This window comes from Rutidosis leptorrhynchoides, chromosome 2, assembly GCF_046630445.1.
Source record: "Rutidosis leptorrhynchoides isolate AG116_Rl617_1_P2 chromosome 2, CSIRO_AGI_Rlap_v1, whole genome shotgun sequence".
Lineage (NCBI taxonomy): Eukaryota > Viridiplantae > Streptophyta > Magnoliopsida > Asterales > Asteraceae > Rutidosis > Rutidosis leptorrhynchoides.
This window is the reverse complement of record NC_092334.1, coordinates 614,302,610-614,329,804: the sequence shown is the minus strand read 5'-3', so window position 1 is coordinate 614,329,804 and position 27,195 is coordinate 614,302,610.

The following is a 27,195-nucleotide window of genomic DNA, read 5'->3' as shown; positions in this document are numbered from 1 at the left end:
CATAATTATTTTTGTTTTAATTATTATTACTTTTGTATTATTGTTATTATTATTACTAATCTTACATAAGTAGTATTATCTTAATAATTATTATCATTATTATTATTATCATTATTATTATTATTATTATTATTATCATTATCATTATTATTATTATTATTATTATCATTATATTATTTTTATAAGTATTATAACTAATATTATCGTTTACATTATTAGTATCATTATTATCTATCATTTTCATTTTTGTAATTAGTATTATCATTATCATTATTAATAAAATTATTATTATTATTATTATTATTATTATTATTATTATTATTATTATTATTATTATTATTATCAATAAATCAATAATTTCAAGACTATCATTTTAACAAATAAATATTTTGTACATTAAATATATTCAATATACAAGTATACTAATAATACATAAGATTATGTTTTAACTAATACAATATTATAACGATAATTGAATTATATACCAAAAAAAGTATTATAACATATTATAAGTATTAATATAAATAAGAATATTAATCTTGATACATAAGAAAATAAATATGAAGTTATTCGATTTCAATTATGTGTATTGATATATATAAATGATATAGGTTCGTGAATCGAAGGCCAACCCTATAAGTTACCAATGGTGTTATATGTATTTTTACTACAAAATACATTAGGTGAGAATATAGTTCCCTTTTAACTCTAAATATTTTGGACTGTGAATACATGCGCTGTTTTTATAAATGATTTACGTTATGGACACAAGTGATCAAAAATAAACTTTACGTTGAGTTGTACCATGGCATATCTCTTTATACTTGGTAACTGCTAATTACGTGAGGAGCGTAAACGCGAATCCTGTTGATAGATCTATCGGGCTGACATCCCCAACCGGGCTGGACGACCAGCATTTAACGGTTGCACAGTACTTCGTTCTCGTTACTACACTTTGGTAAGGTGTAGGGTTTATTTAAGAGTATGCTGCTGTGACTTTTAGTTAAGTATGGTTACCAAGTGCTCAACGACTTTTCATACACGAGGAGTGTATTATGTTTAACTATATGAAATCTTGTGGTCCATAGTTATAACGCTGCTAGTATCAAACCTATATATCTCACCAACTTTATGTTGACATTTTAAAGCATGTTATTCTCAGGTACGAATTAAGTATTCCGCTGTGCATTAGCTCGTACTAAGGATACTACTTGAGGCCATTAAGGACCTATATCATAAGGCGTTGCATTCGAGTCATTGAAGTTCATAGAGACTATTATTAAGTAAATGACGGTTTAGATCATTTGAATATTATGAAATGTTAGGCGAATATGTCAATTCTGGATGTAACTATAGATTGCCTTTTAAGAATGAATACAACATATGTAAAATGTATCATATAGAGGGCAAGCACCTCGCGATGTTATCAACTATTGTAATTCGTTTGTAATCAATATGGATATCGTCCGGATGATTAGTTTCGGATCCTTTCAGTTGATATCAGAGCGGTGGTCTTAGCGAACCAGGTCTAGCATTAGTGTGTCTGACTAGTAGTTGTTAGGATACATTAATGAGTCTGGACTTTGACCGTGTCTACATGTCAAAAGTTTTGCTTATCATTTCTAGTCGGAAACTGATGTGGTAGCGGAGTGGTATAAAATACTATTAAATTTTACAAGGAAATACTATTAAATACGATACAATTTTACACAAGATATTTATTTATTTAGAGAATGGATATACTTAAACCTTGCTACAACACTTATAGGCAGTGTACCTAATCGTACAGTAGTGTAGTTTTTAGTAAGTCCGGTTCGTTCCACAGGGAAATCTTTAAACAAAGCTTAACGCTATATTAGTTTACTTTTATAAAAATACAAATACATATATATAAGTAATATTATTATTATAAAGGGGGGTTTTTACCGTTTAATGACCGGTTTGTCGATTTTAAAACTTTAGTCGCAGTTAAAACCAAATGTAAAATAATAAATAAATACAAGACTTAATTTTAAGCGTAAAGTAAATAACGATAATGAAATTGCGAATAATAAAAGTGCGATAAAATAAACTTGCGATAATTAAAAAGTACGATAATTAAAAGTGCAATTAAATATAAAATAAAGGAAATTAAATATGAAATAAAAGAATTATGCTTATTTAAACTTCCGTAATCATGATGTTTGACGTGTTGATTTTTGTTTTATGCCCATGGGTTAATTGTCCTTTGTCCTGGATTATTTAATATGTCCGTCTGGTTTTTGTCCATAACAGTCCATCAGTCATAAATATAAAATGCGAGTGTCCTCGTCAAATTATCCTTATACCCGAAGTTAAATATTCCAACTAATTGGAGACTTAAACTGTAACAAGATTTTAATACTTTGTTTAATAATTACACCAGGATGTCGACTGAGTGTAACCCAAGGTTTTAATATTTTGTTATCAATTATACCAAGTGTCCTTGTTCATAATTTCACCCCTGTTTTAATTATTCTAGTGGCTATTAATCCATTCCCGTGTCCGGTTAAATGAACGATTATTCGTTGGTATAAATACCCCGCCCATCGTGTCCGATCGAGTGTATATGGTAATTTATAGGGACGCCCAATTGTAAATCTTTATATTAACATTAACAAACTATCATTTAGTTAAACAAATATAAAGCCCATTAATAGCCCATAGTCTAATTTCCACAAGTGTCGTTCTTTTGTCCAAACCTCAATTATGGTACACAGCCCAATTACCCAATTTTAGTAATTAGCCCAACATCATGATTACTTCGTTTTAAATAAGCATAATAATAACTTAGCTACGAGACATTAATGTAAAAAGGTTGAACATAACTTACAATGATTAAAAATAGCGTAGCGTTACACGGACAGAATTTCGACTTACACCCTTACAATATTCGCTAACATACCCTTATTATTAGAATTATAATTAAAATTAAAATTAAAATATAAATTATAAATATAAATATATCGTATGAATGAGGAGAAAAAAGATGATGATTTGCGATCAGAATGCGCGAGCTTTATAGGGGGTTTCTGAATTTGGGGCTCCGCGACTCGCGGCCTTTTTGGCCTTCAAACTCCGCGAGTCGTGGAGTTTACTTTTACAGCTCAGAGGAGTTTGGCTCTTTGTTTACCGACGGTTTAAATATAAATATAATATATTAAATAATTATAAGAATTATTTAAATATTATATTATATTTATGTGCATAGTTGACTTGTAATTTTTAGTCCGTTGCGTCGAGCGTTGAGAGTTGACTCTGGTCCCGGTTCCGAATTTTCAAACGTCCTTGCGTACAATTTAATATCTTGTACTTTGCGTTTTGAATCTTGTACTCTTGTAATTTCGAGACGTTTCTTATCAATAATTGGAACCTCTTTGATTATCTTTTGTACTTTTGAGCTTTTTGGTCGTTTGCGTCTTCAATTCGTCGAATCTGTCTTTTGTCTTCACCTTTTATTATTTAAACGAATATCACTTGTAAATAGAACAATTGCAACTAAAAGCTTGTCTTTCTTGAGGAATAATGCTATGAAATATATGTTCGTTTTTAGCATTATCAAATATTCCCACACTTGAGCGTTGCTTGTCCTCAAACAATATCGTCTTGAAATACTAGAATCACTTCTTTATTCTTCACACTTTGTACATCAGTGATTTCTATACGGTGGTATGAACAATGGTAGTAACGATATGGTTTACAGTCCCACATGACTATAAAAATTTAGATCCATTAAGGAAATTGGATCTTTATGAAAACATTTGATCTTTTGAAAATTAAATCTAGTTTTTACCCTAGATAAGTTTTCCGGGATAACCCTTTACCGGTGTTTGCAAAATATTTTTGTGGGTTTGGTGGGTTTCAGATTTGAAAATTTTAGCTCAAAACTTATGGTTTTGTGTCACCCACTTGCTAACCTTGTATTTGGAAAGCAACACGTCCAGTTTACTTGTCCCGTATATTACCTTTCGGTAAACTACCGTCCGGTTGTAAAGGAAAGCGTTGAACAAGCAACTGTTAAGGCAATGTCCCCTGACATGCTTTTAATTATGGTCTATAACGTGTCGGACGCAATTACTATCCTTGGTAGGAGCAATAGTAAAGCTCACCCTTATAATTTTTCGGTATGGCACAAGGTCCTGTCTTTGACCATGCTATGCAACCACCGTTCTTACGGTTGACACCCGTTTTAGTTCAGGTGACCTAATGAATTCTAGGTGAATTCCTAGGATTTTACGTTCAATGGTAATGAACGCATTGAAAATAGGGTTTTCAGAAAATAAATCGGTTTGTAATTTTGATCAAAATATTTTCTCGTTCAAGCTCGAGTTTAGATATCATTGAATTCCATGAGTTTGTAATTCTCAATCTTTAAGGTCAATCTCTAGGATTGAGTAATATCAGTCTTAAAAGCTGATTTTTAATCTTTAAGGAGATTATCCTTTCTGGGGATCTGATTCATTAGTCTTGTCCAGCTAATTTGCATGGTGCCCCCCCATTGTACGAGATAAATCCTTCTCATGGTTAGGATAAATCTGACCACTTGGCGACGCTGTTTAATGCTGAGGTTCGTGGATTTCCTGCTGATTTTAGTGATGACTTTTCTAGATTTTTCGTCAACCTACAGCTGGTCTGGACGACAACTTCATGACCTAAATCAAAAAGCGCGTGTCTTTTTCGGAAGACTTTACTTCCTTTTAATGATGGAATTGATTCATCGTGTAGATCCATCTCTTCTTTTCTTTCATCGGGTAAAACAGTTTAGTTTAGTCCAAAGCAAAAGTATTTTCAGTTATTTGTTACAGATATATGTGACATATGTTTAAGATAACTTGGTAAATTTTCCCACACTTGGCTTTTATTTTCCTTTTTATCGTCCTCTATTCCATTTTAAATGAATTTTAACATTTTGGTTTGTTTCTCAATTTATGTCCTTTTTGAGGTAACAATAATTTCGGTGTTAAAACCTAGTTTTATCGTTCATAAATATGTATAAACATGATTTTTAGTTCATTTAATTGAAAATTTTGAAAAATTTTACTAGAATTGGGTAGTCAGTATATAAGACCAGGGCTGTTCTTTATTATCAGAGAGCACTAGATTCTAATACAACTACTGCTTTACTAGTATTTTTAATGGTAACCAAGTGTATAAAGTAAAAATTTTTAAAATCCGAAAGAATTTAACCCCTTCCCACACTTAAGATCTTGCAATGCCCTCATTTGCAAGAAATCAGTAACAATTTAAATTATTGAGGGTGATTTGTGTGAAAATGATTAAATTTTACCAAAGTTTCCAAATATATTGGCGTTTGTTTGCTGAATGATAAATGGTGCACATCATTTGTTCATTCCGTCTTGTTGTTATTTCACATATATTTTGCATCTTGTCGTCAAAATTAGTTGCTTTTGCTGAACTTAATGCCAGTCTTTGAAAATGCGTTGTTTTACCCTGTTGTGTACATAAGATAAACTGCAAACATATATACATATTTTTGAAGTTTGGTATATTACCCCACATTCAAATATTATTAAAATCTAAGAATAAAAGTTAGATAATTATAAAAATGATTACAATATTAACAAAAGTATTAAACGTATCAATAATTACAATTTACAAAATAAATAAAACTAAGTATACTAGGGATGATACTGGTACCAATAGGGGTTCCAGGCATAACCATAGGTGCTATAGAATGCTTCGGCAGGGTCATACGTAGGATACGGTGGCTGCATCTCTATAGACCAGGGAGGGAAGATGGGTTTCGGTGTAGGAATATAGTTTCTACCTATATGTTGGCAATGAGCTATGATTTGGTTCTGATGAACTTGCCAATCTTCAAATGCTCTCTGTCTAGCATTTTCGTATTCCTGAGAAGCTATAAACCTTTGCATTTCTTGCATCTCATTCCCCCCTCCTACATTACCTTGCTGTTGGTTTCTCTCCACCTGTGGATGTCTACTATGGTATTGTACTGCGGCGTTATTTCGCCTCTTCAAAACTTTCGCACCATGGAATACATTTAAACCTATAGTATCGCGGGGTTCCGGTTCTTCTACTAATAATCCCCCCCGACTTATATCCACACCGAGATATTCACCAATCAAAGTAATAAAAATACCACCTCCTATTATGCTATGTGGTCTCATCCCCCGAACCATAGCTGATAAATAATAACCCACACAATATGGTATACTTACAGCGCTTTGTGGGTCTCGAATACACATATGGTAAAACAAATCCTGTTCATTTACTTTTTCCTTGTTTTTACCCCTTTGTGTAATCGAATTAGCTAAAAACCTATGAATCACTCTTAATTCGGCTCTATCTATATCCAAATAAGAGTAATTTCCCCCTTTGACTCCACACACCGTGTGTATCAAAATTTTCATCTATCTTTCTACCGTTTAGTATCAACCCTCTACAATCGGCAGATGCTAACTCCTCAGGCGTATATATACGTAAAGCCTGAGCCATGTCCAGTAAAGACATGTGGCGCATCGAACCGCCTAACAAAAATCTAATAAAAGAACGATCGGTTAAACTAGCTACCCGATCATTCAACTCTATACTACATAACAATTCTTCACACCATACTTTATATACAGGTCTACGCATGGTGAATAAACGAACCCAGTCATTAAAAGAAGAATTACCATACCTCTGTACAAGTAATTCCCTAATTGACCCGGCCAATTCTACAGCTTCTAAGGGTCCCCATTCTATGACCCTCGGTACCTCAACAACCTTAGAATGAAGAGTATGCAAACCCCTTTGATATTTTGGATAATCTATCCAAAGTCTATCAAATCTCAGGTTCGGGTGCAATTCTTCCAAGTGCATATCAGAAAAGGTCATGACTGGATGAGGTATATCCTGCTTGTAGTAGTTATCCACCTCCTGTTGTTCCACATTCTCAGCAGGAGCATTGCGGGCTTGGGATGAAGATTCACCCCTTTCAGTCTGCAAAACACATCAAACACAATTTTTTGTGCATCCAAATATGCATTAGTGTCAGCAAAATCATCAATCAAAATAATTACAATGACATGATCAATTTATATCAAACTTAAGCTTATTTTCATATTTTCATCAAATCTACACTTTTTCAAATAAGCATATACGAAAATGTTCGCCAAGTTCATAAGCATTTAACTCAAATAACATGTCAAAATAATCATTACTAGCAATTAAACAAGTCTCAAATGGCATTATCTTTCAAAAATCAAGTTCATGAATTTTAGACTTGAAAAAGTCCACTTTAATTCTCAAAATCATGTTTAGGCTCAAAGTTTGGATCATTTAACTACCTAGACATGTTACACTACTCAATTTAGCAACAATTCATGACAAAAATCGGCCATAACCTGTTTATATCAAAAAGCCCCAAATTTGCTCAAGAACACAAACCCTAGATTACTCAAAATTTGAAGTTTAAGGCTTCTAATCATGTTAAACAGCATCAATCTAGGTTATACAAGCATAATACATAAACAATTTAAGCATAATTACACTAAAAAGCATCAAAATCAAATTGGGGAAAAAATTGCTCAAGAACACTAATTTCGGATTAAATGGTGTTTAGGTGTAGAAATTTACCGTTTTTCTTGAGTAATTCCTAGATAGCATCCTTCTCAACATGATTTTAGTAAAAGATTTGGTGATTAACGGTTAAAAATTGTGATTTTGGGGGTTTTTTTCGGGTTTTTCGTGGGTTTTTTCGCTGTTCTTCGCAGTATTTTTGGGTGGGGGAGTGAACTGCTCTGTTTTTTTACGTTTTATTTTTTTTGGGTTTTGGTCCCTCCGCGACTCGCGGTGAAATACCCTTCAAACTCCGCGAGTCGCAGATTTTGATATTTTTTTTTTATAATCATTAACTTATAAAACAATTAAGTACTTAATTTTAAAATTTCGTTTCCTTTGTTATTTAGGACGAGGTCGTTTCGGATCGATGTCCTAGTCCGTCCCTCGACAAAATTTTAAAATTTGTCTTTTTGTAGCGATTTTTAAAAGCTAAGATTTTTGGGTTTTTTTAATGTTTTTGGCATACTTTAAATTAATAAGATTAAAAATAATGATAATAAAAGTTCTCGTCCCTCCCTTGCGTAAAGCAATTTCGGTTCAAAGACCTAGTCTTCAACTTACGACGAATTTTAAAAATCATACTTTTAACTTAATGAGATAATAAAAATTTTTGTTTTTAAATTCACACAACTTAAATATAAAATTCAAAATTAATATTAAAAATTCACACCAAACTTAAAATTTAAAATGCATAAAATTAAAAATTCATACTTTAAAAATTCACACCAAACTTAATTTAAAAATTCAAATATTTACAATTTTAAATATATTGTTTTTACAAAGTTTACAATATTAATTTAAGATTTAAATATTAATTTTAAAAACATGGTAAAAATAAAATTAAAAATCTTTTTTTTTGTCTTTTTATCCTACTTTAATCAATCAAATATTATCAAAAATATGCGCCCCTCTTTTCGGTAAAGTAATTTCGGTTCCAAAACCTAATTTAACTCATGACGAATTTTTGAAATATTTTGGGTTGATTGTTTAAAGATATTTATACCTTAAGAATAAACGTTAAATTTCGCAGTGATGTAATAAATTTTTGAATGATATCAATAATTTCGGTCGCCAAACCTAATTTTATTCAATACCAATTTAATACTTTTTAGCGAACAAATTAGCGTTTATTATCAAAAGGTTAAAAATAAAAATAAAAATAAAAACTGTACAGACATACCCGTGAGATAGATTTCTTAGTTATATGATCTATCCCATTCATAAGATAGTCGGTTTAATTGGTTTTCCATGGCTACATAGGCGTAACCTCGAGCATTCAGTGTCTTTTCTTCTAAACATATGAACGGTCCGTCTCTGCATAAAGTAACAAATTCGGTATTTGAATAGGTTTGATTATTTGAACATTTACCTCCATGTGACCATTTTCCGCATTTGTGACATCTTTCTAAGTGTCGTGCTCTTCTTTTCGCTGCGGATTTTGATTTTCCTTTACCAAATTGTAACTTATTATCTTCGCATCTGGATTCTTTTCTAACTCCGTCCATTCTTTCTCTGATTACTGATACTATTTCACTCGGTAGTATGTCATTATTACGTTTAGTGATCAAAGCGTGTAGCATTAGACCATGGTTTAGTTCACAGGCAGTCTTCATTTTGTAAAAACCTAAAAAAATAAAAATTCAGAATGGGGGGAGAAGACTAGTTCTTTAGGGTCTGCTAGGGAAAGACCATTCGGGTTCCATTTTCGAGAACTATACGAAAACAGACAATCTAACTCTAACAGAAATACATATTATCCTTTAAAGACTTGATTCTCCCCACACTTAGTTAGCTGTGGTGTCGAAATTGTGATTAACTTCGTTGTCGACTTCCATCGGACCATGTATGTAATGTTTAACTCTGTGACCATTAACTTTAAATTCAATCCCATTTGAATTTATCAATTCTATCGTTCCGTATGGGAAAACTCTTTTGACTATGAATGGTCCAGACCATCTTGATTTCAATTTTCCTGGAAATAGCTTGAATCGTGAATTGAAAAGAAGAACTCTGTCTCCTTCTTTAAATTCTTTTAAACTTCTGATTCTTTTATCATGCCATTTCTTCGTTCTTTCTTTATAGATTAACAAATTTTCGTATGCTTCATGTCTTAATTCTTCTAATTCGTTTAGTTGACTTAATCGTAGACGTCCGGCTTCATGTAAATCAAGATTACATGTTTTCAAAGCCCAAAATGCTTTGTGTTCAATTTCTACTGGAAGATGACATGCTTTTCCATAAACAAGTCTAAAAGGTGTGGTTCCAATTGGAGTTTTGTAGGCTGTTCTAAAAGCCCAGAGTGCATCCTCCAATTTAATGGACCATTCCTTCGGATTTGATCCTACGGTTTTCTCTAGAATACGTTTTAAAGCTCGGTTGGTATTTTCAACTTGTCCACTTGTTTGTGGATGATATGCGGTGGAGATTTTATGAGTTACTCCATATCTTTTAAGAACTTTCTCAAGTTGATTATTACAGAAATGAGTACCCCGATCACTTATTAAAGCTTTCGGTGTTCCAAACCTTGCAAAAAGACGTTTTAAAAAGTTGACTACAACTCGTGCATCGTTAGTTGGGAGAGCTTGTGCTTCCGCCCATTTAGATACATAATCAATGGCTACGAGTATATATAGATTATTATGAGATTTTGGAAATGGACCCATAAAGTCAATACCCCAAATGTCAAATACTTCACATACTTGGATGATATTTTGTGGCATTTCATCACGTTGACTTATTTTTCCGGCCCTTTGACATGCATCACAGGATTTGCAAAGAAGGTGTACGTCTTTGTAAATTGTTGGCCAATAGAATCCAGCATCATAAACTTTTCTTGCTGTTAGTTGAGGCCCATAATGCCCTCCTGTTGGTCCTGTGTGACAATGGTTTAATATTTTACTAGCTTCATCTCCAAATACACATCGGCGTATTATTCCATCGGGACAACTTTTAAACAGATGTGGATCTTCCCAAAAATAGTGTTTTATATCACTGAAGAATTTCTTTCGTCTTTGGTACGATAATCCTTTTTCAAGGAATCCACAAACTAAGTAGTTTGCATAGTCTGCAAACCATGGGATTTCTTTATAATCTATTTTCAATAGATATTCATCAGGAAAGTTGTCTTTTATGGCTGATTCATTTAGAACTTCTAAATCGGGATTTTCAAGACGAGAAAGATGATCAGCGACGAGATTTTCTGCTCCTCTTTTATCTCGGATTTCAATATCAAACTCTTGTAAGAGTAAGATCCAACGGATTAATCTTGGTTTAGCATCTTGTTTTGAAAATAGGTATCTAAGAGCAGAATGGTCGGTATAGACCACCGTTTTTGCTAGAACGAGATATGATCGAAATTTGTCAAAAGCAAAGACAATAGCAAGGAGTTCTTTTTCAGTAGTTGTATAGTTCGTTTGTGCTCCTTGTAATGTCTTACTAGCATAATATATAGGTTGAAATCGTTTTTCAATCCTTTGTCCTAAAACGGCTCCCATTGCAAAATCACTTGCATCGCACATTAGTTCAAATGGTAGATTCCAATTTGGTGTTATCATGATCGGCGCATTAGTGAGTTTCTCTTTAAGAATATTAAAAGATTTGATACACTCATCTGAAAAGATGAATGGCGCATCCTTTTCTAGGAGTTTATTCATAGGAGTGGCAATTTTAGAAAAATCTTTTATGAAACGTCGGTAAAAACCGGCATGCCCTAAAAAACTCCTAACTCCTCTAACATTGGTGGGATGTGGAAGTTTAGCAATTACATCTACTTTAGCTCTATCCACTTCAATTCCTTCTTTTGAAATTTTATGTCCAAGAACGATGCCTTCTTTAACCATGAAATGGCATTTCTCCCAATTAAGTACTAGATTTGATTTTTCGCATCTAATTAGCAATCGTTCCAGATTAACTAGACATGATTTAAATGTATCACCGAAGACTGAAAAGTCATCCATGAATACTTCCATGCATTCTTCTATCATGTCGTGAAAAATCGCCATCATACACCTTTGAAAGGTTGCAGGGGCGTTACAAAGTCCAAATGGCATGCGTTTGTAAGCAAAAGTACCATAAGGGCACGTGAATGTGGTTTTCTCTTGATCTTCGGGTGCTATTGGAATTTGAAAATATCCGGAAAATCCATCTAGAAAACAATAGTAACTATTTCCGGCTAATCTTTCCAACATTTGATCTATGAAAGGTAAGCGAAAGTGATCTTTTCTGGTGGCGTCATTTAATTTTCTATAATCAATACATACACGCCATCCTGTTACAGTCCTAGTAGGAATAAGCTCATTTTTCTCATTTGTAATGACAGTCATGCCACCCTTCTTAGGCACGCATTGAACTGGGCTTACCCATGGACTATCAGAGATTGGATAAATTAAACCTGCATCTAGCAGTTTAATAATTTCTTTCTTAACTACATCTTGCATATTAGGATTTAGTCTTCGTTGGCGTTGCACATACGTTTTATGACCTTCTTCCATAAGGATTTTATGTGTGCAATACGAAGGACTTATTCCTTTAATATCATGAATCTTCCATGCAATGGCTGGTTTATGAGCTTTCAACACAGGATTGAGTTGTGATTTCTCATTTTCAGTAAGAGAAGACGATATTATTACAGGTAATTCAGATTCACCATGTAAATAAGCGTATTCCAAATGGTTTGGAAGTGGCTTTAACTCTAATTTCGGAGGTTCTTCTATCGATGATTTATATCGATATCTGTCTTCTTCTTTTAGCATTTGAATTTCTTCTGTTGTTGGTTCATATCCATTAGCTATAAGTGTAGCTAACATTTCAGCTTCATCAATTGGTTCATTACCTTCTCCTAAAGAACATTCTCCTGTTCCTTGTAATTCTGGAAATTCTTCTAATAATTCTGCATGTGCATCTATAGTTTGAATATAATAACATGTATCATCTGCAGATTGTGGTTGTTGCATTGCTCTATCAACTGAAAAGGTAACACTCTCATCCTCTATACTTAGGGTCAGTTTCTTACCGAACACGTCTATCATTGCTTTAGCCGTGTTTAAGAATGGTCTTCCTAATATGAGAGGAACTTGAGAATCTTCTTCCATGTCCAAAACAACAAAATCTACTGGAAATACTAAAGTACCAACTTTAACTAGCATGTTCTCCATTATCCCTCTAGGATATTTTATTGATCTATCGGCTAGTTGTATGCTTATTCTGGTTGGTTTCAATTCTCCAAGGTCTAGTTTAGTGTATAGTGAATACGGCATTAGATTTATACTAGCACCTAAGTCTGCCAATGCTTCTATTGAACTAAGACTACCAAGAAAACATGGAATTGTGAAACTTCCTGGATCAGATAATTTTTCTGGTATCTTATTCAACAGCACTGCTGAACAATTAGCATTCATAGTAACAGCCGAGAGTTCTTCCATTTTCTTTCTATTTGAAATTAGATCTTTCAAGAATTTAGCATATCTAGGCATTCTTGAAATCACATCAATGAAAGGAAGATTTACATTTATCTGTTTAAACATATTCAAGAATTTGGATTGCTCGGCTTCAAGTTTCTCTTTCTTCATTTTACTCGGGTAAGGAAGTGGTGGTTGGTATGGTTTAACATAAGGTTTATCCTTAACTGTGTTATCTTCATTAACCTTTTCAACTACCGGTTCTTTTTCCTTATCTTGATCAGGTTGTGGTTCTTGTGGAGTAGGAATGGCTTCATCAGAAGTTACAGGTATTTCAGGTGGTTTAAGTGTTGTGCCACTTCTTGTGGTAATGGCTTTAGCTGTTTCACTCCGGGGGTTAGCATTTGTATCACTAGGTAGACTTCCCGGTTTTCTTTCACCTATTAACCTTGCTAGGTTACTCACTTCTTGTTCTAGATATTGAATAGAAGCTTGTTGATTTCTAAATGCTTGAGCATTTTGTTCATTGGTTTGTTTCTGAGATATGAAAAACTGTGTTTGAGTTTCAACTAGCTTCGTCATCATATCTTCTAAATTCGGCTTTTTATCATCGGTTTGTTGTGGTGGTTTGTTTTGAAAATTAGGTCTTTGCTGATTATAATTATTATTGGATACTTGTTGATTGCTAGGACCTTGTTGGTTGTTGTATGGAATATTTCTGTTATAATTATGGTTTTGATTGTAAATCGGTCTTGGCGGTTGATAATTATTCTGATAATTATTTCCAGGCCTTTGGTTTATGTATGAAATATTCTCTCTTTGTTCCATTGTTAATTCAATACTGAGACAATCTTTTGTCAAATGTGGTCCTCCACACTGCTCACAACTAATTCGTATTGAGTGAATATCTTTAGTCATCTTTTCCATTCGTCTCTCCACAGCATCTATCTTTGCGGAAATGGAATCTAAGTCATGGCTAGAATCGGCTCTAGCTGCTTTAGATGATCTAACGATGTCTTTTTCTTGGTGCCACTCATGTGAGTGGGAAGCAGTATTATCAATAATTTTGTAAGCATCAGTTTCGGTTTTCTTCATAATAGAACCACCAGCTGCTATATCTATGTCTTTTCTTGTAGTGATGTCGCATCCTTGGTAGAATATTTGTACTATTTGACAGGTGTCTAAACCATGTTGCGGACATCCTCTTAACAACTTTCCATATCTAGTCCACGCCTCATATAGAGTTTCATTTGGTTTCTGTGTGAACGTAACAATTTCTGCTTGAAGTCTTACGGCTTTAGATGCAGGAAAGAATTGTTTAAGAAATTTGTCAACTAAAACGTCCCATGTATCAATCGCCCCTTCAGGTAACGATTCCAACCAATCTTTGGCTTCTCCCTTTAAAGTCCAGGGAAATAACATGAGATATATCTGTTCATCCTCCACTTCTCGGATTTTAAATAGTGTGCAGATCCTATTAAAGGTACGTAGATGTTCATTTGGATCTTCCTTCGGCGCACCACTAAATTGGCATTGATTAGTCACCATGTGTAGAATTTGTCCTTTGATTTCATAATCTGGCGCATTAATGTCTGGATGAGTAATTGCGTGACCTTGGCCAGTGCGTTTAGCTCTCATTCGGTCTTCCATACTTAAAGGTTCCAGATTCTCCATAATTGAATTTGTTGAATCGGTATCACTAGATGATTCTGATTTAATGGTTCGTTCCTCAACAATCTCTGTTTGAATAATTGGTGGCTCCGGAGGAAAGTTTAATGGTTCAGGATCTACGAACCGTTCCTGAATATTTTTCGGATTCTCAATTGTGAGGTCGGGTTCAAAAAATGGATTATCGGAAATTTGAACTGAAGTACTTGGTCTACTGGATGACGATTCTAAAGAAAAATCAACGGCGGTTATATTTACTAAATGTCTTGATCTAGTTACAGGTGGTGAACGTACAAAAGGTGGTGAACGTCTTGCTCGGTGCATTCACTGAATATCCTATTAGTTTTAAAAAGGAAAGAAAAATTATAATAAGTTATCCAATCAATAGACTTTTTTGATTTTGCCCACGTTTCGAATAGCCAAAAGATGCAGCAGAGGGGCAGGATTCGTTTGGTCTCAATATAATTGAGTACTGTTTGGCTCCAATAACCCGGTCCACGTACAAATCCAACTATTACTACGAACCAGAAAATTTTGATGTCTATCAATTTAAAGTTCGTCGAAAAAGGTCGAAAAAGAAAAATGGTTGAAAAATAAAAGGTGACGAAAAAATAAAAGAAACTTATAAAACTTAAAAATACTTGACTAACCTAACCTTATTACTACAACTAACTTAAAATTATAATCGCAAATTGATATTACTAATTGGAATGATAATTGATACATAGGTAAAAGTCGTCTAAAAATATTAAAGCTTACAGGAAAAACTATATCCCAAATGGAAATAACTTAAAAAGAAACTAAAACTTAAAAAGGCGTCGCAAAATTCTAAAGTACCTAAATCTTAATCTAAGAAAAAGCACTTAAGGAATTCTACGGCAAAGCCTAAAAATCTAGGAGTAAAAATAACTATAGCAAAAACTAAGTTTAAAATTAAATATGAGCGAAAAATACAAATATTACGTTAAAACGATTGAAAAGGGACAAAATATAAAAATATACAAAAAGTTGTAAAAAGTACAATTTTTATAAAAATATTATTTTTATATTATTTATTTTATTAAACTATTAATTTTACAATTTAATTAAACTTAATAAACTAAAATATAAATTAAATAAAACTTAAATTAAACTAAAACTAATTATAGTAATAATAATAATTAGGGTTTATAATAATAATTAATTAATAATTACTCCGTGATTAATTGCAGTAGGGTTTCTGTCGGTGTCAGAATTACTCCGCGAGTCGCGGTATTTCGAACAACAACGCGGGGTTTCAAAATTCAACCCTGGAACAGTTTAAAACTCGACGTTTTTTTTTTTTTTTTTTTGTTTTCTGTTTTTATATTTTCTGTTTATATTATCTTATTAAAATATTTATGTAATCTAAATAAAACTTATCTTTAATAACTAAGATAAAAATAAAATACTTTATAACAATAAAAAAAATAGATTTATATATATATATATATATATTTTTCTTTTTTTTTCGGTTTTTTATATTTAAAAAATATATTTATAAAATAAATTAAATAAAACTCATATTTTTACAAAATAAAACTTATATTTATCAAACTCCTAAAAATACATAAATTTTTGTTTTTCTTTTTATATTTTCGAATAATTAAAACGTATTTTTACAAAAACGAATTTTAATAAAAGTTAACTAAAATTTTTTTTTATATTAGTGTTGCGCTTCCGGCTTTTAAGAGAAATCCCCGGCAGCAGCGCCAAAAATACTTGATGTGGTAGCGGAGTGGTATAAAATACTATTAAATTTTACAAGGAAATACTATTAAATACGATACAATTTTACACAAGATATTTATTTATTTAGAGAATGGATATACTTAAACCTTGCTACAACACTTATAGGCAGTGTACCTAATCGTACAGTAGTGTAGTTTTTAGTAAGTCCGGTTCGTTCCACAGGGAAATCTTTAAACAAAGCTTAACGCTATATTAGTTTACTTTTATAAAAATACAAATACATATATATAAGTAATATTATTATTATAAAGGGGGGTTTTAACCGTTTAATGACCGGTTTGTCGATTTTAAAACTTTAGTCGCAGTTAAAACCAAATGTAAAATAATAAATAAATACAAGAATTAATTTTAAGCGTAAAGTAAATAACGATAATGAAATTGCGAATAATAAAAGTGCGATAAAATAAACTTGCGATAATTAAAAAGTACGATAATTCAAATTGCAATTAAATATAAAATAAAGGAAATTAAATATGAAATAAAAGAATTATGCTTATTTAAACTTCCGTAATCATGATGTTTGACGTGTTGATTTTTGTTTTATGCCCATGGGTTAATTGTCCTTTGTCCTGGATTATTTAATATGTCCGTCTGGTTTTTGTCCATAACAGTCCATCAGTCATAAATATAAAATGCGAGTGTCCTCGTCAAATTATCCTTATACCCGAAGTTAAATATTCCAACTAATTGGGGACTTAAACTGTAACAAGATTTTAATACTTTGTTTAATAATTACACCAGGATGTCGACTGAGTGTAACCCAAGGTTTTAATATTTTGTTATCAATTATACCAAGTGTCATTGTTCATAATTTCACCCCTGTTTTAATTATTCTAGTGGCTATTAATCCATTCCCGTGTCCGGTTAAATGAACGATTATTCGTTGGTATAAATACCCCGCCCATCGTGTCCGATCGAGTGTATATGGTAATTTATAGGGACGCCCAATTGTAAATCTTTATATTAACATTAACAAACTATCATTTAGTTAAACAAATATAAAGCCCATTAATAGCCCATAGTCTAATTTCCACAAGTGTCGTTCTTTTGTCCAAACCTCAATTATGGTACAAAGCCCAATTACCCAATTTTAGTAATTAGCTCAACATCATGATTACTTCGTTTTAAATAAGCATAATAATAACTTAGCTACGAGACATTAATGTAAAAAGGTTGAACATAACTTACAATGATTAAAAATAGCGTAGCGTTACACGGACAGAATTTCGACTTACACCCTTACAATATTCGCCGCAGTACAATACCATGGTAGACATCCACAGGTGGAGAGAAACCAACAGCAAGGTAATGTAGGAGGGGGGAATGAGATGCAAGAAATGCAAAGGTTTATAGCTTCTCAGGAATACGAAAATGCTAGACAGAGAGCATTTGAAGATTGGCAAGTTCATCAGAACCAAATCATAGCTCATTGCCAACATATAGGTAGAAACTATATTCCTACACCGAAACCCATCTTCCCTCCCTGGTCTATAGAGATGCAGCCACCGTATCCTACGTATGACCCTGCCGAAGCATTCTATAGCACCTATGGTTATGCCTGGAACCCCTATTGGTACCAGTATCATCCCTAGTATACTTAGTTTTATTTATTTTGTAAATTGTAATTATTGATACGTTTAATACTTTTGTTAATATTGTAATCATTTTTATAATTATCTAACTTTTATTCTTAGATTTTAATAATTTTTGAATGTGGGGTAATATACCAAACTTCAAAAATATGTATATATGTTTGCAGTTTATCTTATGTACACAACAGGGTAAAACAACGCATTTTCAAATACTGGCATTAAGTTCAGCAAAAGCAACTAATTTTGACGACAAGATGCAAAATATATGTGAAATAACAACAAGACGGAATGAACAAATGATGTGCACCATTTATCATTCAGCAAACAAACGCCAATATATTTGGAAACTTTGGTAAAATTTAATCATTTTCACACAAATCACCCTCAATAATTTAAATTGTTACTGATTTCTTGCAAATGAGGGCATTGCAAGATCTTAAGTGTGGGAAGGGGTTAAATTCTTTCGGATTTTAAAAATTTTTACTTTATACACTTGGTTACCATTAAAAATACTAGTAAAGCAGTAGTTGTATTAGAATCTAGTGCTCTCTGATAATAAAGAACAGCCCTGGTCTTATATACTGACTACCCAATTCTAGTAAAATTTTTCAAAATTTTCAATTAAATGAACTAAAAATCATGTTTATACATATTTATGAACGATAAAACTAGGTTTTAACACCGAAATTATTGTTACCTCAAAAAGGACATAAATTGAGAAACAAACTAAAATGTTAAAATTCATTTAAAATGGAATAGAGGACGATAAAAAGGAAAATAAAGGCAAGTGTGGGAAAATTTACCAAGTTATCTTAAACATATGTCACATATATCTGTAACAAATAACTGAAAATACTTTTGCTTTGGACTAAACTAAACTGTTTTACCCGATGAAAGAAAAGAAGAGATGGATCTACACGATGAATCAATTCCATCATTAAAAGGAAGTAAAGTCTTCCGAAAAAGACACGCGCTTTTTGATTTAGGTCATGAAGTTGTCGTCCAGACCAGCTGTAGGTTGACGAAAAATCTAGAAAATTCATCACTAAAATCAGCAGGAAATCCACGAACCTCAGCATTAAACAGGGTCGCCAAGTGGTCAGATTTATCCTAACCATGAGAAGGATTTATCTCGTACAATGGGGGGCACCATGCAAATTAGCTGGACAAGACTAATGAATCAGATCCCCAGAAAGGATAATCTCCTTAAAGATTAAAAATCAGCTTTTAAGACTGATATTACTCAATCCTAGAGATTGACCTTAAAGATTGAGAATTACAAACTCATGGAATTCAATGATATCTAAACTCGAGCTTGAACGAGAAAATATTTTGATCAAAATTACAAACCGATTTATTTTCTGAAAACCCTATTTTCAATGCGTTCATTACCATTGAATGTAAAATCCTAGGAATTCACCTAGAATTCATTAGGTCACCTGAACTAAAACGGGTGTCAACCGTAAGAACGGTGGTTGCATAGCATGGTCAAAGACAGGACCTTGTGCCATACCGAAAAATTATAAGGGTGAGCTTTACTATTGCTCCTACCAAGGATAGTAATTGCGTCCGACACGTTATAGACCATAATTAAAAGCATGTCAGGGGACATTGCCTTAACAGTTGCTTGTTCAACGCTTTCCTTTACAACCGGACGGTAGTTTACCGAAAGGTAATATACGGGACAAGTAAACTGGACGTGTTGCTTTCCAAATACAAGGTTAGCAAGTGGGTGACACAAAACCATAAGTTTTGAGCTAAAATTTTCAAATCTGAAACCCACCAAACCCACAAAAATATTTTGCAAACACCGGTAAAGGGTTATCCCGGAAAACTTATCTAGGGTAAAAACTAGATTTAATTTTCAAAAGATCAAATGTTTTCATAAAGATCCAATTTCCTTAATGGATCTAAATTTTTATAGTCATGTGGGACTGTAAACCATATCGTTACTACCATTGTTCATACCACCGTATAGAAATCACTGATGTACAAAGTGTGAAGAATAAAGAAGTGATTCTAGTATTTCAAGACGATATTGCTTGAGGACAAGCAACGCTCAAGTGTGGGAATATTTGATAATGCTAAAAACGAACATATATTTCATAGCATTATTCCTCAAGAAAAGCTTTTAGTTGCAATTGTTCTATTTACAAGTGATATTCGTTTAAATAATAAAAGGTGAAGACAAAAGACAGATTCGACGAATTGAAGACGCAAACGACCAAAAAGCTCAAAAGTACAAAAGATAATCAAAGAGGTTCCAATTATTGATAAGAAACGTCTCGAAATTACAAGAGTACAAGATTCAAAACGCAAAGTACAAGATATTAAATTGTACGCAAGGACGTTCGAAATCCGGAACCGGGACCAGAGTCAACTCTCAACGCTCGACGCAACGGACTAAAAATTACAAGTCAACTATGCACATAAATATAATATAATATTTAAATAATTCTTATAATTATTTAATATATTATATTTATATTTAAACCGTCGGTAAACAAAGAGCCAAACTCCTCTGAGCTGTAAAAGTAAACTCCGCGACTCGCGGAGTTTGAAGGCCAAAAAGGCCGCGAGTCGCGGAGCCCCAAATTTAGAAACCCCCTATAAAGCTCGCGCATTCTGATCGCAAATCATCATCTTTTTTCTCCTCATTCATACGATATATTTATATTTATAATTTATATTTTAATTTTAATTTTAATTATAATTCTAATAATAAGGGTATGTTAGCGAATATTGTAAGGGTGTAAGTCGAAATTCTGTCCGTGTAATGCTACGCTATTTTTAATCATTGTAAGTTATGTTCAACCTTTTTACATTAATGTCTCGTAGCTAAGTTATTATTATGCTTATTTAAAATGAAGTAATCATGATGTTGGGCTAATTACTAAAATTGGGTAATTGGGCTTTGTACCATAATTGAGGTTTGGACAAAAGAACGACACTTGTGGAAATTAGACTATGGGCTATTAATGGGCTTTATATTTGTTTAACTAAATGATAGTTTGTTAATGTTAATATAAAGATTTACAATTGGGCGTCCCTATAAATTACCATATACACTCGATCGGACACGATGGGCGGGGTATTTATACCAACGAATAATCGTTCATTTAACCGGACACGGGAATGGATTAATAGCCACTAGAATAATTAAAGCAGGGGTGAAATTATGAACAAGGACACTTGGTATAATTGATAACAAAATATTAAAACCTTGGGTTACACTCAGTCGACATCCTGGTGTAATTATTAAACAAAGTATTAAAATCTTGTTACAGTTTAAGTCCCCAATTAGTTGGAATATTTAACTTCGGGTATAAGGATAATTTGACGAGGACACTCGCATTTTATATTTATGACTGATGGACTGTTATGGACAAAAACCAGACGGACATATTAAATAATCCAGGACAAAGGACAATTAACCCATGGGCATAAAACAAAAATCAACACGTCAAACATCATGATTACGGAAGTTTAAATAAGCATAATTCTTTTATTTCATATTTAATTTCCTTTATTTTATATTTAATTGCACTTTTAATTATCGTACTTTTTAATTATCGCAAGTTTATTTTATCGCACTTTTATTATTCGCAATTTCATTATCGTTATTTACTTTACGCTTAAAATTAAGTCTTGTATTTATTTATTATTTTACATTTGGTTTTAACTGCGACTAAAGTTTTAAAATCGACAAACCGGTCATTAAACTGTAAAAACCCCCCTTTATAATAATAATATTACTTATATATATGTATTTGTATTTTTATAAAAGTAAACTAATATAGCGTTAAGCTTTGTTTAAAGATTTCCCTGTGGAACGAACCGGACTTACTAAAAACTACACTACTGTACGATTAGGTACACTGCCTATAAGTGTTGTAGCAAGGTTTAAGTATATCCATTCTCTAAATAAATAAATATCTTGTGTAAAATTGTATCGTATTTAATAGTATTTCCTTGTAAAATTTAATAGTATTTTATACCACTCCGCTACCACATCAAGTATTTTTGGCGCCGCTGCCGGGGATTTCTCTTAAAAGCCGGAAGTGCAACACTAATATAAAAAAAAAATTTAGTTAACTTTTATTAAAATTCGTTTTTGTAAAAATACGTTTTAATTATTCGAAAATATAAAAAGAAAAACAAAAATTTATGTATTTTTAGGAGTTTGATAAATATAAGTTTTATTTTGTAAAAATATGAGTTTTATTTAATTTATTTTATAAATATATTTTATAAATATAAAAAACCGAAAAAAAAGAAAAAAAATATATATATATATAAATCTATTTTTTTTATTGTTATAAAGTATTTTATTTTTATCTTAGTTATTAAAGATAAGTTTTATTTAGATTACATAAATATTTTAATAAGATAATATAAACAGAAAATATAAAAACAGAAAACAAAAAAAAAAAAAAAAAAAAACGTCGAGTTTTAAACTGTTCCAGGGTTGAATTTTGAAACCCCGCGACTCGCGGGGTTTGTTGTTCGAAATACCGCGACTAACGGAGTAATTCTTACACCGACAGAAACCCTACTGCAATTAATCACGGAGTAATTATTAATTAATTATTATTATAAACCCTAATTATTATTATTATTATAATTAGTTTTAGTTTAATTTAAGTTTTATTTAATTTATATTTTAGTTTATTAAGTTTAATTAAATTGTAAAATTAATAGTTTAATAAAATAAATAATATAAAAATAATATTTTTATAAAAATTGTACTTTTTACAACTTTTTGTATATTTTTATATTTTGTCCCATTTCAATCGTTTTAACGTAATATTTGTATTTTTCGCTCATATTTAATTTTAAACTTAGTTTTTGCTATAGTTATTTTTACTCCTAGATTTTTAGGCTTTGCCGTAGAATTCCTTAAGTGCTTTTTCTTAGATTAAGATTTAGGTACTTTAGAATTTTGCGACGCCTTTTTAAGTTTTAGTTTCTTTTTAAGTTATTTTCATTTGGGATATAGTTTTTCCTGTAAGCTTTAATATTTTTAGACGACTTTTACCTATGTATCAATTATCATTCCAATTAGTAATATCAATTTGCGATTATAATTTTAAGTTAGTTGTAGTAATAAGGTTAGGTTAGTCAAGTATTTTTAAGTTTTATAAGTTTCTTTTATTTTTTCGTCACCTTTTATTTTTCAACCATTTTTCTTTTTCGACCTTTTTCGACGAACTCTTTTTCTTTCTTATTTCTCGCTATTCTAGTTTTAGGACATAGATTTTTATTCTACTTCTTATCTAAATTTCATAAAATTACGAAAAAAAATTTTGAGTGGTTAAATTGATAGACATCAAAATTTTCTGGTTCGTAGTAATAGTTGGATTTGTACGTGGACCGGGTTATTGGAGCCAAACAGTACTCAATTATATTGAGACCAAACGAATCCTGCCCCTCTGCTGCATCTTTTGGCTATTCGAAACGTGGGCAAAATCAGAAAAGTCTATTGATTGGATAACTTATTATAATTTTTCTTTCCTTTTTAAAACTAATAGGATATTCAGTGAATGCACCGAGCAAGACGTTCACCACCTTTTGTACGTTCACCACCTGTAACTAGATCAAGACATTTAGCAAATATAACCGCCGTTGATTTTTCTTTAGAATCGTCATCCAGTAGACCAAGTACTTCAGTTCAAATTTCCGATAATCCATTTTTTGAACCCGACCTCACAATTGAGAATCCGGAAAATATTCAGGAACGGTTCGTAGATCCTGAACCATTAAACTTTCCTCCGGAGCCACCAATTATTCAAACAGAGATTGTTGAGGAACGAACCATTAAATCAGAATCATCTAGTGATACCGATTCAACAAATTCAATTATGGAGAATCTGGAACCTTTAAGTATGGAAGACCGAATGAGAGCTAAACGCACTGGCCAAGGTCACGCAATTACTCATCCAGACATTAATGCGCCAGATTATGAAATCAAAGGACAAATTCTACACATGGTGACTAATCAATGCCAATTTAGTGGTGCGCCGAAGGAAGATCCAAATGAACATTTACGTACCTTTAATAGGATCTGCACACTATTTAAAATCCGATAAGTGGAGGATGAACAGATATATCTCATGTTATTTCCCTGGACTTTAAAGGGAGAAGCCAAAGATTGGTTGGAATCGTTACCTGAAAGGGCGATTGATACATGGGACGTTTTAGTTGACAAATTTCTTAAACAATTCTTTCCTGCATCTAAAGCCGTAAGACTTGAAGCAGAAATTGTTACGTTCACACAGAAACCAAATGAAACTCTATATGAGGCGTGGACTAGATATGGAAAGTTGTTAAGAGGATGTCCGCAACATGGTTTAGACACCTGTCAAATAGTACAAATATTCTACCAAGGATGCGACATCACTACAAGAAAAGACATAGATATAGCAGCTGGTGGTTCTATTATGAAGAAAACCGAAACTGATGCTTACAAAATTATTGATAATACTGCTTCCCACTCACATGAGTGGCACCAAGAAAAAGACATCGTTAGATCATCTAAAGCAGCTAGAGCCGATTCTACCCATGACTTAGATTCCATTTCCGCAAAGATAGATGCTGTGGAGAGACGAATGAAAAAGATGACTAAAGATATTCACTCAATACGAATTAGTTGTGAGCAGTGTGGAGGACCACATTTGACAAAAGATTGTCTCAGTATTGAATTAACAATGGAACAAAGAGAGAATATTTCATACATAAACCAAAGGCCTGGAAATAATTATCAGAATAATTATCAACCGCCAAAACCGATTTACAATCAAAACCAGAATTATAACAGAAATATTCCATACAACAACCAACAAGGTCCTAGCAATCAACAAGTATCCAATAATAATTATAATCAGCAAAGACCTAATTTTCAAAACAAACCACCACAACAAACCGATGATAAAAAGCCGAATTTAGAAGATATGATGACGAAGCTAGTTGAAACTCAAACGCAGTTTTTCACATCTCAGAAACAAACCAATGAACAAAATGCTCAAGCATTTAGAAATCAACAAGCTTCTATTCAAAATCTAGAACAAGAAGTGAGTAACCTAGCAAGGTTAATAGGTGAAAGAAAACCGGGAAGTCTACCTAGTGATACAAATGCTAACCCCCGGAGTGAAACAGCTAAAGCCATTACCACAAGAAGTGGCACAACACTTAAACCACCTGAAATACCTGTAACTTCTGATGAAGCCATTCCTACTCCACAAGAACCACAACCTGATCAAGATAAGGAAAAAGAACCGGTAGTTGAAAAGGTTAATGAAGATAACACAGTTAAGGATAAACCTTATGTTAAACCATACCAACCACCACTTCCTTACCCGAGTAAAATGAAGAAAGAGAAACTTGAAGCCGAGCAATCCAAATTCTTGGATATGTTTAAACAGATAAATGTAAATCTTCCTTTCATTGATGTGATTTCAGGAATGCCTAGATATGCTAAATTCTTGAAAGATCTAATTTCAAATAGAAAGAAAATGGAAGAACTCTCGGCTGTTACTATGAATGCTAATTATTCAGCAGTGCTGTTGAATAAGATACCAGAAAAATTATCTGATCCAGGAAGTTTCACAATTCCATGTTTTCTGGGTAGTCTTAGTTCAATAGAAGCATTGGCAGACTTAGGTGCTAGTATAAATCTAATGCCGTATTCACTATACACTAAACTAGACCTTGGAGAATTGAAACCAACCAGAATAAGCATACAACTAGCCGATAGATCAATAAAATATCCTAGAGGGATAATGGAGAACATGCTAGTTAAAGTTGGTACTTTAGTATTTCCAGTAGATTTTGTTGTTTTGGACATGGAAGAAGATTCTCAAGTTCCTCTCATATTAGGAAGACCATTCTTAAACACGGCTAAAGCAATGATAGACGTGTTCGGTAAGAAACTGACCCTAAGTATAGAGGATGAGAGTGTTACCTTTTCAGTTAATAGAGCAATGCAACAACCACAATCTGCAGATGATACATGTTATTATATTCAAACTATAGATGCACATGCAGAATTATTAGAAGAATTTCCAGAATTACAAGGAACAGGAGAATGTTCTTTAGGAGAAGGTAATGAACCAATTGATGAAGCTGAAATGTTAGCTACACTTATAGCTAATGGATATGAACCAACAACAGAAGAAATTCAAATGCTAAAAGAAGAAGACAGATATCGATATAAATCATCGATAGAAGAACCTCCGAAATTAGAGTTAAAGCCACTTCCAAACCATTTGGAATACGCTTATTTACATGGTGAATCTGAATTACCTGTAATAATATCGTCTTCTCTTACTAAAAATGAGAAATCACAACTCAATCCTGTGTTGAAAGCTCATAAACCAGCCATTGCATGGAAGATTCATGATATTAAAGGAATAAGTCCTTCGTATTGCACACATAAAATCCTTATGGAAGAAGGTCATAAAACGTATGTGCAACGCCAACGAAGACTAAATCCTAATATGCAAGATGTAGTTAAGAAAGAAATTATTAAACTGCTAGATGCAGGTTTAATTTATCCAATCTCTGATAGTCCATGGGTAAGCCCAGTTCAATGCGTGCCTAAGAAGGGTGGCATGACTGTCATTACAAATGAGAAAAATGAGCTTATTCCTACTAGGACTGTAACAGGATGGCGTGTATGTATTGATTATAGAAAATTAAATGACGCCACCAGAAAAGATCACTTTCCCTTACATTTCATAGATCAAATGTTGGAAAGATTAGCCGGAAATAGTTACTATTGTTTTCTAGATGGATTTTCCGGATATTTTCAAATTCCAATAGCACCCGAAGATCAAGAGAAAACCACATTCACGTGCCCTTATGGTACTTTTGCTTACAAACGCATGCCATTTGGACTTTGTAACGCCCCTGCAACCTTTCAAAGGTGTATGATGGCGATTTTTCACGACATGATAGAAGAATGCATGGAAGTATTCATGGATGACTTTTCAGTCTTCGGTGATACATTTAAATCATGTCTAGTTAATCTGGAACGAATGCTAATTAGATGCGAAAAATCAAATCTAGTACTTAATTGGGAGAAATGTCATTTCATGGTTAAAGAAGGCATCGTTCTTGGACATAAAATTTCAAAAGAAGGAATTGAAGTGGATAGAGCTAAAGTAGAT